Here is a 13,452-nt window from a genome sequence, read left to right as displayed (position 1 = left end):
GTGGGGGATCTGACACACGTGAGGGCAAATTTCAAGACTGTCCTGCACAGGAAGCCCTGTGAAAAGAAACAAACCAGCCCTACCTGTGTGTGACACCTGAGTTTTTAGTCCTGACTCCCTGGTCTCATGGCTATGTTGAGATTGCAGATGTGCGGTTTATTATGCAGGTCAGTTTATGAGGACAAAGAAGACAACTACCCTATGTACTTATCACACAATTAAGACACTCGCCTACTTTGGGAGGCTGAGGTGGGTGAATCACCTGAGATCAGGAGTTCAAGACCAGCTTGGCCAACGTGATGAAACTCCATCTCTACTAAAAATACAAAAAATTAGCCAGGCATTGTGGCGGGTTCCTGTAATCCCAGCTACTTGGGAGGCTGAGGCAGGAGAATCGCTTGAACCCGGGAGGCCGAGGTTGCAGTGAGCCGAGATTGTGCCACTGCACTCCAGCCTGGGCAACAAGAGTGAAAGTCTGTCTCAAAAAAAAAAAAAAAAAGAAAAAAAAGAAGACACTGGCCTTTGATTTGTCAGTGCCCTGGAAGAATTCTGGAACGAGAGGGTCAAGGTTACTTAGAAGATGGAGCTTAAGCATGAGGATCAGTGGAGAAAACACCTCATGGTGACCCAGAGAGATAAAGATGGGATCAGTTGAGAGGGTGGGAGATGTGGATTTCTTAAGGTCATTTTGTTGGCTTCTTTCTCATTCCATAAGATTCAAATCGAAATACACACATGATTTTCCTAATAAATGCTTATGAGGCTTCCCCTTAAGTTTAATTATCTTTCTTGCCTTAATGAAAATAAAATAGAAAGTAAGAAATAAAATATACTTCTATGATTTCTTCCAGATTGTGTATTTTTAGACTAGAAGAAATCATTACTTCTAAAGGAAAACTACTAGGATTGTTTGCATTTTAATCTGGGATCCTGCATGATGGCTACAGATACAGCTACTGTGCAAGATTTTAACCTGGAATTTCTGCCAATTCAGTAATAGAGGCAATAAAAATGGATACAAATATAAATATGGAATTCATTTATTTTAAAAGTTTTGAATGCTATGAATATCTATCAAGAATAAAATACATTGTACAAAAAATTTATTAGAATGAATTTTAAAATTGCCAAATTCGCAACTAATGAAATAAAATATATTATAAAGAGTTCAAAATCCTTATTTTTTGATCTCAGTATACAAAAATAAACATTGAATATATCTATTAGAAAATAACTAGCAAATTTAGTAAATGATATAAAAGAAAATATGAACAAATGGTACAACAGGCCAGGTGCGGTGGCTCACGCCTGTGAATCCCAGCACTTTGGGAGGCTGAGGCGGGCAGATCACCTGAGGTCAGTAGTTTGAGACCAGCCTGTCCAACCTGGTGAAACCCCGTCTCTACTAAAAATACAAAAATTAGCTGGGTGTGATGGTTAGTGCCTGTAATCCCAGCTACTTGGGAGGCTGAGGCAGGAGAATCACTTGAACCTGGGAGGCAGAGTTTGCAGTGAGCTGAGATTATGCCACTGCACTCCAGCATGGGCAAAACAGCAAGATTCTTCTAAAAAAAAATTGGTAAAACATTTCCTTATCTGCAGACATCAAATAAAAAAAATTCAGGCCAGATGCAGTGGCTCACACCTGTAATCCCAATTACTTTGGGAGGTCTAGGTGGTAGGATCTCTTGATCCCAGGAGTTCAATACCACCCAGGGCAACATAGTGAGACCTAATCTCTAGTGAAAATTATTAAATTAAATTGAAATTTAACTAAAATTCTTTAAGTAAAAATAATTAAAATTAGCCAGGCATGGTGGCCTGTGCCTGTAGTCTCAGCTACTAAGGAGGCTGAGATTAGAGGATTGCTCAAGACTGGAAGGTTGAGGCTTCCTGCTGTGAGCTGGGATCCTGCCACTGCACCACAGCATGGGCAACAGAGTGAGACCCTGTCTCAAAAAACAAAACAAAACAAAAATTCAACAGCAAGTAGATTGGTGATGTAAACGCTTTGTTATTATTTTTATCATTGTTTGCTTGTGTAGGTTTTCCTCTGAGAAGGAGGACGGAGGGTGTTAGCGGAGGAGATAGCGCAGTCCCCTTAGATGTCAGAAACAGGGATCTATGGTAAATGGAAAATGCCAGTCACTTGTCACCATGCAGGGGCAGCTGTGCCCTCCCTGTGTCAGGCTCTGTGCCAGCAGTGATGGGCCCCATGTGCCTCTTTCAGGGTCCAGAATGCCATCTGTGCTACCCTCCGAACTCCCCAGGGCTGGGCATTGGTGCCTGTGTTGCTGATGAGGACTCAGCACTGTGTCTTCCCTGAGAGGGGCAGAGTCTGTAGAGGGTTCTAGTATCTGCGTCCTGTCTGACCCTCCCATGGGACAATCTCTGCATCTCACCCACCAGCCTCCTGTGTCTAAAAAATAAACGCCAGACTGCAGCTGTCTTCTCAGGTGGAACAGAGATCACCAGGAGGAGAGCACACTTGTATAAACAGCTCCTCCTCTATCAGAGCAATGAAGATAAAAAGAGGCCTGAACCAGCAGCCTTCACTACAGGCAAGAGTAGTGTGTCCACTGTGACCTGGACAACTCTCTTCTTCATGCTCCACCATTATTGCACAGGTGAGGACAAAATTTGGGTGTCCAGGGTGAGCTCCTTAGCTTGTCAGCCCCTCTGGCTCAGCCCCCCAAGGGACTTCACCCTGGCCCTGGCCCTGCCCCAGCCCCCATGTGAGTCTGCGTCTGCAGTTCTCTCTCCCAGCCTGTACTGACTCAGCGCCCTCCCTCGCTGCATTGCCTGGAGCATCAGCCACACTCACCTGCACCCTGAGCAGTGGCTTCAGTGTTAGTGACTGCAATGTACTGCTTCCAGCAGAGGCCAGGGAGTCCTCCCAGGTTTCTCCTGAGATACTCCTCAAACTCTAGTAAGCAGCAGGGCTCTGGGGTCCCAGCTGCTTCTCTGCCTCCAGAGATGCCTCAGCCAATGCAGGGATTCTGCACATCCTTGGGCTGCAGCCTGAGGACAAGGCTTACTATTATTGTTGTAGCAGCTTGCAGGCTTACACAGTGCCCCAGACTCATGGGGAAGTGAGGCGCTAACCTACTCTCTTCTCCCCTTGCCTGGTGCAGTCACCCCACTAGTGGTTCTGACCAAGTCCAGCTCAGGGGGTGACTTAGGTTGTCAGATCTTTAAATAGCAACTGATTTTCCCAAATGGATCTGACAATGTGGTATCATTTTCTTCAGTTTAACTTTAGATCAGTTCACTTCTCATTTCTTCTCACTCTGTTCATGTTTATTCAGGCAGAAATGTTTTGCTTAAAGCTAAAAATCTCCCAGTGGAGACTTTGGAGGAGGCCCAAAGAGGCTGGTTCAGGCCATGCCCAGTTCAGGGTCCAGGGGTGATACAGAGATGCTTCTGCTCAGAGGTCGTCAGTCTGGGCCCTGGATACAGCACCAGCGTGCAGGAGAGAGCACTATTTTCTATACTAGCGATGAACCATCACTCATTTTAAAATAATCTTCCTGGAGGAACAGAAAACCATGGGGTGAGGCTGCTCTAAGAGTCACAGAAATAAACTCGGCTGGAGGGCAGAGAGGGGAGCCAGACGCCAGTGAACCCAGTCCTTAGTGCTGCTCATGACCTTGAGCCCCTGACCATGTAAGATTGCCAAGGTGTGGGCAAATCTAAGACATTTTAGGAGGGAAAATAATACAACCATCCTCATTTCTTCATGACTCAGTGAAGGCACCAGCCTTGGCTCTGTGAGTTTCCTGGAAGATGCTGGAAATGGGGGAGTATGTCATGTCGCCTAGCAGGTGTTGGGACTCAAACATGAAGATTAGTGATAAAAATAAATTAACAGAGGCAAAATAATAAAATTTAATGTTTATAATAAGTTAAGAATAATATAATACCTTTATAATAAAGATAGGATAAGTCATAAGGGTGGAAACAGTGGATTTATCTCAAGGCCTTTTTTTCTGTTTTTTTTGTTTGTTTGTTTGTTTGTTTGTTTTTTTGAGATGGAGTTTTACTCTGTCACTCAGGCTGGAGTACAGCAGTATGATCTTGGCTCACGGCAACCTCCGCCTCCTGGGTTCAAGTGATTCTCCTGCCTCAGCCTCCCAAGTAGCTGGGATTACAGGCACCCACCACCACACCTGGCTAATTTTTGTATTTTAATAGAGACGGGGTTTCACCCTGTTGGCCAGGCTGGTCTTGAACTCCTGACCTCAGATAGTCTGCCCACTTCAGCTTCCCAAAGTGTTGGGATTACAGGTGTGAGCCACTGCACCTGGTCACATCAAGGCCTTTTTATTAACCCTTTCCCGTTGCAATTTTTTCCTTTTTAGAGTTGGGATCTCGCTTCATTGCTTAGGCTGGAGAGCCGTAGGGGGACGGGGTCACTGAAGCATTGACCTCAACTGCAAAATATTCAAATAGAAAAACATTTAATAAGCATTTCAATCAGTGCTCAAGAAACTTCCTATTAATTTCAGTCACTGTCTTCATAAAAATAAACATAAAATTAATGAAATAGATTATACTTCCCTAGTGTCTTAATGACATTGCATCTTTAACCTAGATGGGGTGCCCCACTCCTGGATCAGCCTCCTGGGTCAGCCCCACCCAGCCAGGCCCTGCACTCTGTCCCCTGCCTTATACCTTCATCTACACGCATGTGGGCCACTGGAAAGGAGGAGTCCAGTAGCCTTTTTTTTTTTTTTTTTCTGCAGTGCTGCTCAAATGGGGGTAAGGAGGCATCCAGAACCATGAGCCATTTAAAAAAAATAAGGAATAGAAAAAAGCATTAGTCCTCAAGGTGAGATACTAGGACTGTTTCTATGTTAATTTAGAACCACCCATGATGGCTGCTGACGGAGCTATTAAGAGCAAATTTAACCTGGAATACTGTCAAATCACAGTAGAAATAACAAAAAGAATAAGGAAATGAAGATTCATTTGTTTAATTTAAGAATGTCACATATTCTACCTAGAAGATAAGAGATTTTACTACAAATTCATTAGAAGTTTCCTTCATGGCATGGACCACTGATGTCCCTGCACCTAACCTCTGCCTTCTTGGGTGGTGTGATGTTACAGGTTGGGGCAGTATCCGTGGCCAACACTCCTTGGGGTGGAAGGGGGGAGCAGAGGTGGGAGCCTGAGCCTGGGGACTTGGCTGGGCCAAGGATGACCTTACCAAGGCTTCCTGCTTGTCAGCCATCCTCACATGCAGGTAGTCTGGCAGTGACACTGTGAAACCCAGTCACTGGAGTTCCCCCGGCATGGCCCAGTGGTGACTGTGGTGGCCATTGGCATCTGGGGCAGATAAAGCCATGTGAGCTGGCAGACTGTGGCCACCATTCCAATGATGGTTTCCACCCCTCACAGGTGGAAGGTGGCCAAAACCACCCAGTAGGAGTTCTAGCAGCAGTAGTACCATTAAGGGGAGCTCCTGGAGAAGAACTTCAAGCAGCTGCTCTGTAGCTATAGTGAACTTATTGAACCACATCATGTTCACAGCAAAAATGTCAGCCATATTGTGGGAGTTGAGGTTCGCCTAGAGATGAGAGACTATGAGGAAGAGGTTCTCTCAGGGGCAGATGCTGTCATAGCTGCAGGAGGTGATGGTACAATGCTTCTGCTGTGAGTAAAGTCTTGGACAAACTTAAATCAGTTATGAGGTAAACCCTGATCCAGAACTATCTGAGAGTCACTTATGTTGACATGTTCAATATACACATTCCTTCCCAGAAGCCTTACCAAAGGTATATAGTAGTGAGTTCAGTATGGAGACAGCAAATCAATTTATACCCTAAATGGATTGGAATAAACCCCAGTCCTGAGGGACTTTATGAACAGCAACTAAATTTGAATTAACAGAGTAGAGCACTTGACATAGAAGAATTCATGGCGAAAGAACTGAGGCTTCAGGACTCTGGCATTTGCCAGTGAGAGCACTACCTGAAGTCTTATTGGGAAACATCCATCCAGAATGTCCTATACTGGGACTGTGGCAATGGAAAACTTAAGAAATAGACCCACTCTAAAGGATTGGCTTCCCACTATCAGATTTCAGCTTATGATGATCCATGGAAAAAATAGAAGAGTTGAGGGCTCAATTTGTAAACTGGAACAGGAGCAAAGGCTGGCCATTCAATATTAACAGGGTTGAAGGTCTGGCTTTGGAGCATGTTTAAAATATTGCAAAATGACAAGGACATTGGAGTCTTGCATTGAACTGAGAATTGATAGAAAAAATAGCAAATAGATATAACAAATCACTGCTCTACAGTCCAAAAACCCAAAAATGCTTTCCTGTACTCAAGAACCAAAAGAGTTTTCTCAAGCACCTATGAGCATTGTTTCTCCTGAGAGATTTGTGTTTATTCTCATTGTTGGGACACCTGTATGGTGAATGGGGGAACGTCTTTAGAGCCAAATGTTGGAGCCATTGCTTCAGTGATGATTAATAAAGATGATCTTGGAACTATGCTTCCAGAACAGTAACGATGTCTTCAGATGGCAAATTTTGATTAGTGGAAAAAAAGTTTTACTGCAGAAACAGACTACCAGTGCCAGGTGTGATGGCTCACGCCTATAATCTGAGCACTTTGGGAGGCCAAGGTGGGAGGATAGCGTGAGCCCAGGAGTTTGAGACCAACCTGGGGAACATGGTGAGACCTCATCTTAACCAGATATGGTGGTATGTGCCTGTGGTCCCAGCTACTTGGGAAGCTGAGGTGTGAGGATCAGTTGAGTTCAGGGAGTTGAGACCTTGGTAAGCCAAAGTCATACCACTAAACTCCCACCTGGGTGACAGAGTAAAACTCTGCCTCAAATAAAATAAAAATAAAATAAAATAAAAACAGATCAGTCATTTACTACATTTTTTGGTTATCGTTGAGACAGGTTGCCTCTGGGCTCGAAGGTGACAGGGAAAGTGAGATTTACATTATCCTTCCATGGGAACCTGACCAAAAAAAAAAGATGTTCACTGTATAGAAAATTAATGGACTCAACTGATTAAAATCGATACCTGTAGCTGGGTGTGGTGGCTCCCAGCACTTTGGGAGGCCGAGGTGGGTGGATCACGAGGTTAGGAGATCAAGACCTTCCTGGCTAACATGGTGAATCCTCATCTCTGCTAAAAATACAAAAAATTAGCAGGGCGTGGTGGCATGTGCTTGTGATCTCAGCTACTTGGGAGGCTGAGGCAGGAGAATTGCTTGAACCTGGGAGGCAGAGGGTCAAGATTATGCTATTGCACTCCAATCTGGCGACAGAGTGAGACTCTGTCTCAAAAAAAGAGTAAAAATTGATACTTGTGAAATTTCTATATTGTATAGAATTGGTAACTGAAAGTGCTGATACATTTTTAATTTAGAGAGGCAGTCTTAAATAAATGATGAATTGTTTAGGACTTCAAATTTAACTGTAAAAGTGCTTTTTCCTTCCCTTTACTCCTAACTTTGTGGAATTGTCAGACAAAACACATCATTTCATTAGTGCATTTTTTTAAGTACCTAAAAATGGAGATTTTGAAATATGTTGATGATGATGGAGAATGTTGTAAATCTTGATATTGCCCTAATTGAAATAGGTACGTTTTATTTTTATTCCCCCCCCCACCGAGATGGAGTCTTGCTCTGTCGCCCAGGCTGGAGTGCAGTGGCACGATCTCGGCTCACTGCAAGCTCTGCCTCCCGGGTTCACACCATTCTCCTGCCTCAGCCTCTAGAGTAGCTGGGACTACAGGCGCCTGCCACCATGCCCGGTTAATTTTTCTTTTTCTTTTTTTGTATTTTTAGTAGAGACGGGGTTTCACCGTGTTAGCCAGGGTGGTCTCGATCTTACGACCTCACGATCTGCCCACCTCGGCCTCCCAAAGTGCTGGGAGTACAGGTGTGAGCCACCGCGCCCAGCTGAAATAGGTAAGTTTTATATGTGCTAAGAAGTCTCTAATTTAAGAACACAATAATGTTTTATGCCTTTTTTCATTTCAAAATGTTAATCATTTAAAAATTATAGATGAATGTTTTCATTAGACTTTAGTTCTGGTTAATTTCAACAATGCTATGTGAAATACATATATCTGAAAACAATCAATGCTGTTCCAAATGTATTAATTATGTAATAGCTGTTTTAAGTCAGACAATTTTAAAAAATGACTTGAATCTAATAGGTTTCTTCTATTTCTAAAACTCTCTAACATAGATTCAAGGATAAAAATGATAAATTGATTAGACATTTTATATTATGAGTTCAGTAACGTTGTTAAAAAGTATATTCATCTAAGGTTAGGCGTATTGTCAGAAAGAGAATGCGTTCTGTAGTTAATTTGTGAAACAATAGTTTTGGAATTGCCTTACTTAGCGTTCCGGTGGTTTAAAATTAGTTTATATTGTAAATATCACTTACTAGGCTTGTAGAACAAAGTGTCACTGTTTTTCTTTTTTTCCCATAATGCAAATTTATTTATTTTTGGAGGAAATTACTTTTGTTGCACTCTTCACCTACTTACGATAAGTAATCCTAGAATGTTTGCAAAAAGCTCCTTTTGTTGTGTAATGAAACAGTTGCTATTCTGGTTCCATTTATTTAAGGTCACTTTTTTTTGACTTGCTGGAGAAAATATTTATTCAATTATTGACAAATATTTATTGAATACCTGCTCTGTGCCATGTATTCCTGTGTCAGGTGTTGGCTATATGTTGGTGAATAAAACAGACTTTCTCCTTATAGAAATTGTGTCTAGTGAGCACACGAGTAAATTCTGTGAGCGTTATGATGGAGAGTCAAACTGAGCACTTTTAGATTTGCCAACATGTAACATATTGTTCTTACCAATTTCTTTTATTAAAATAAATGTTAGTGTACAAAGGTAATCAAGGTTTTAAAGTATATTCATAAATATCTATTTTTATGAGTTAAGAGTATCTGCACAGACACAGCAAATAATTTATAGTAGGCATCAGATATAAATAGTATAAAAGTAAATGAAATGTTTTCCAGAGCTTGATCTAGTTTCTGATTTGATATTTTAATAACATAGGTAAAATATCACTTTATAAAGAAGAATTGTTCCACACTATAGAAACTTCCCTAACAGCTTTAAAATAACTTCTTGAAAAAATACCAACACCATCTTTAATCTGAGGGAAATCTGATTGTCCAAATACATCTGTTAAGATGTAACATGTGAATAGGTAACACTGTGTAAGATTACTTATAAGACATATTTTAAAGATTTTAAAAATACTTAATGTGCTCACTTTGTGCTATACCTTCTAAAATTTCTGCTGTGTGGTGTTTGACTTACTTTAAGAAATGAGAGGTGGCAGGGCGCAGGTGCAGACTGTGGTTGGGTGGGTCAGTTGACCCCAGGGTCCTTTGAACTGATTTAGGCCACTCACCTTGGTCTCAGAATCACCACTGTCGTGGCCAGTCAGTTGCAAGGGATCCAGCAGCTAATGCAGGTTGAGAAGCAGGCCGTTAAGAAGGTGTCAGAGGCCTGCAGCCAAAAGAACCAGAGGCTGAAGCAGGCCAAAGTGGCAGTTCGGGCTGAAATTGAATAGTGCCACCTGCAGAGGGAGAAAGAGTTCAAGGCCAAGGAAGCTGTGGCACTGGGATCCCAAGGCAGCTGCAGCACAGAAGTGGAGGAGACCCAGGATAAAACGACCATCCTCCAGACCTACTTTCAGCAGAACAGGGAAGAGGGCATGGATAACTTCTTGGCCTTTGTCTGCGACAACCAGCCAGAAATCCATGAAAACTACGGCATAAATAGATAGGAGGACAAACGCCTGTTCTGTGGACTGGCATTTTAGCTGCCCTCATGGAATAAGAAACTTTAGCAAAGCCCTAGTTCTATTCTAACAAGAAGGCATTTAATTATTTCTGTATGTTGTATAGTTGGTCCCTTCACTTTATGGAGAGCAGCAAATCCAGTTTCTTGTGCAGACATAGAACTAAATGTGTCATCCTTTTACTTCATGTTTCTTAGGAATTTAATGGTTATGTGCTGTCTGTTTTCCTATGCCTTTTGGCTCAAGTAACATATAGCAATGTTGAGTTTTTCTTTTTTAGATCTAGTAAAACAACAACAAAAAAACAACCTTTGAAGAAAGGAAGGGATTAAATAGTTTTCCTCTAATGCTTTCTTGAAGGTCAATGAAAAAGTGGTAAATAGTTATTTGTAACCTGTGTGAAGCAGCAGCCAGCCCTAAGGAGTCCATTCCTTCCAAGGCTTAGAACAGTGACTACTGCTGTAATTGCCTGGGCTGCTGTAAGTTTCTCTTAATCAAAATTGCTTTTTGATAGAATTCATGTTATTACTTGTTGTACTAAAAATAATTTGAAAGTAAAGACTCTTTGTTGCGCAAGAAAGGAAGAAATGAGAGGCAAAGAATGTTAAAATAGAAAAAATGTTTTTTATGAGAGAGTTAACCTTTTAATGGCAACTGTATGTCAATTAAATTAAACCATCACTTAAAATATTCATTAGAATGAATAATAAAATAACCCAGTTCATAATTAATAAAATATAATATATATATATTTAAAATTCATACTAGAATTTCTGTCAGTGTTTGAACATTAATATTTATAGTTTGTACATTTTCACCTTCCAAGGTTTAAAATGAGAACCACACTACATCACAAAAGGTAACTAATAAACATTTCACAATTGTGTGAATATCCACTCACTCTCACTCTCTTACCACTGTTAATTTTTTCCTCGCTGTAATTTACAATGAAGTGTGCCCCACTCATATCTCAGCAAAGTTTCAGACATTATGGATTCATCACATGTATATTCTTTGAAAATATTCTTCTGTCAAAAGACTTGATAACCATTATGTACATTACAAAAACAAATTTTACATAAATTATATGGCATACTTTTATCTTTGTAATTGAAATGACACAAACTAATTTACACCAAAATTGGCAATAAGACCCAGTTTGAATATTTATTTCCTTTAAACTCTTTACCCTTTTTCTACCATGAGTCCTTAATGTAAATGTTATATACTCCAAACTATTTAACATTAGTAAGCACCCTATACAAGTAAGAATTCTGTTCAAAAGTAAAACATAGCTGTAGTAATGTGTTTCGGGAAGTCAGGGATCCCGAATGGAGGGACTGGCTGAAGCCACGGCAGAGGAATGTAAATTGTGAAGATTTCATGGACATTTATTAGCTCCCCAAATTAATACTTTTATAATTTCTTGTACCTCTCTTTAGTGCAATCTCTGAACATAAATTGTGAAGATTTCATGGACACTTATCACTTCCCCAATCAATACCCTTGTGATTTTCTATGCCTGTCTTTAATCTCTTAATCACATCATCTTCTTTGTAAGCTGAGGAGGATATATGTCGCCTCAGGACCCTGTGATGATTGTGTTAACTGCACAAATTGTTTGTAGAGCATGTGTGTTTGAACAATATGAAATCTGGGCATCTTGAAAAAAGAACAGGATAACAGCGATGTTCAGGGAACAAGGGAGATGGCCTGGGAGTCTGACCGCTGGTGAGCCGGATGGAACAGAGCCATATTTCTCTTCTTTCAAAGGCAAATAGGAGAAATATCACTGAATTCTTTCTCTCAGCAAGGAATATCCCTGAGAAAGAGGGATGCACCCTGAGGGTAGGTCTATAGACGGCCCCCTTAAGGTAGTCTCCTGTAGCGCTCCCAGGCTTATTAGGACAAGAAAGTTCCCGCCTGATAAATTTTGGTCAGACAGGTTGTCTGCTCTCAAACTCTGTCTCCTGATAAGATGTTATCAATGACAATGCACACCCGAAGCTTCATTAGCAATTTTAATTTTGCCCCATCCGGTGGTCCTGTGATCTCGCCCTGCCTCCATTTGCTTTGTGATATTTTATTACCTTGTGAAGTATGTGATCTCTGTGACCCACACCCTATTCGTGCACTCCCTCCCCTTTCGAAAATCGTTAATAAAAACTTGCTGGTTTTACGGCTGGGGGAGCATCATGGAACCTGCTGACATATGATGTCTCCCCTGGACACCCAGCTTTAAATTTCTCTCTCTTGTGCTCTTTCCCTTTATTTCTCAAACCAGCTGAGATGCCTAGGAAATAGAAAAGAACCTATGACAAATATTGGGGGTGGGGTTCCCCCCAATAGTAATGTTTCCAATAGAAATAAAATTCCTGCATTTCTGTGGTTATAAATTGGTATGACAGATACTGTAGAGGGAAACATTCTTATGATACAAAATTTAAAGTATCAGAAAGAATTTTTTAAATTAAAACATCCACATGAACAAATAAGACATTCAAAATGAAACTACTGAAAGAGAGAGAGAAATTCTAATTACCTGCCAGCCCCCAAGTTCTCCTTTTGCCAATGTGACTATTGGAGAAAGTTGTACACTGTGCAGAAATCAGGGGACCACACAGGCTCTGGCACAATACAAGCTGGGCTCAGAAAAGGAGTGAGGGCATGCCAGGAGCCAGAAGGAAATTGACTTCAGAATTTTGCATCCTGTCTCCTTGACACAAGATATAAGTTTTCTGAGCAAAGCCGGGTGTTAAGTAGGCAGACAATGTGGGTGACAGAGAGGCATCAAGATAGCTACAGGGGGGCTGCCAGTGTCCCCGGCAGAGTCACACACACAGCCAGCAGCCACAAGTGGCTTCCAGTCAATATTTTAGAGTTTCATGGTGAGTATCAGGGTCTGAGGTCACTACGCTGCAGGTATCCCTGGGGGCCCATTGCCCTTGCATTAAGATTTCCCACATAATTTAAGAGAGAGTAACAGGAGCTGCTAGTCGTGAGCGCCTCATAGTAGCTTAGGCTTCTGTCCTGCAGGGACCCTGCCCTTTCCTCTGACTTCTTGTCTGTAACAAGATGCTTGTGTTGATTTGGAATGGGAGCCAGACACTGGGTGCTTCCCTGACATTTGCTGGTCTCTGGCTAAGAGGTTGAGGGAGCCCACACCTTAAAGCAAAAGAAGAGCAGTACAGAAGCAACTTTTAAAAAAATATGCCCAGTTGAGAGATCTGCCTCCGCCTACATCCTTCAGTGGGGTGTATGCCATCCTCCTGCTTTTCCATGTCACACTGAAAAAGTGCTATTAATGGAGAGGATGGAGACAATGATGATTTATTTAGGAAGTGTGCATCCCAACACTGACACACTGAGGAGAATCCTTCTGGAGCTTGTATCTCACAGAATGCCTGCCTCTGCATCACAATGCAAACTCACCATTTACTTTCAAAGAAAATGGAAACAGATCCAGAAAGCCCCAATGAGCTGTTCCATTTAAGAAGAGAGGGAGTTTAAATCACAGTAACTCAAAACATCATTTCTGGGTTTATTGTGGGCCCAGGAATAACAGAACAGGTTTTTCTACCTGTACCAGGGCCACGGTCTCCAAAAGATTTGCAATCCACTCTTAAATTTT

The 13,452-nt window shown here is 41.6% G+C and overlaps 1 pseudogene; it reads left to right on the top strand.

Annotated features, from left to right (window-relative positions):
- The first annotated feature begins 4,876 nt into the window (after nucleotides 1-4,876).
- On the top strand, nucleotides 4,877-10,341 carry LOC144330576 (V-type proton ATPase subunit G 1 pseudogene; annotated as a pseudogene).
- The last annotated feature ends 3,111 nt before the right edge of the window (nucleotides 10,342-13,452 follow it).

Source organism: Macaca mulatta, chromosome 8 (genome assembly GCF_049350105.2).
Source record: "Macaca mulatta isolate MMU2019108-1 chromosome 8, T2T-MMU8v2.0, whole genome shotgun sequence".
NCBI lineage: Eukaryota > Metazoa > Chordata > Mammalia > Primates > Cercopithecidae > Macaca > Macaca mulatta.
Note: the sequence above shows the minus strand (reverse complement) of the source record. Positions and strands in the feature narration are given on the sequence as shown.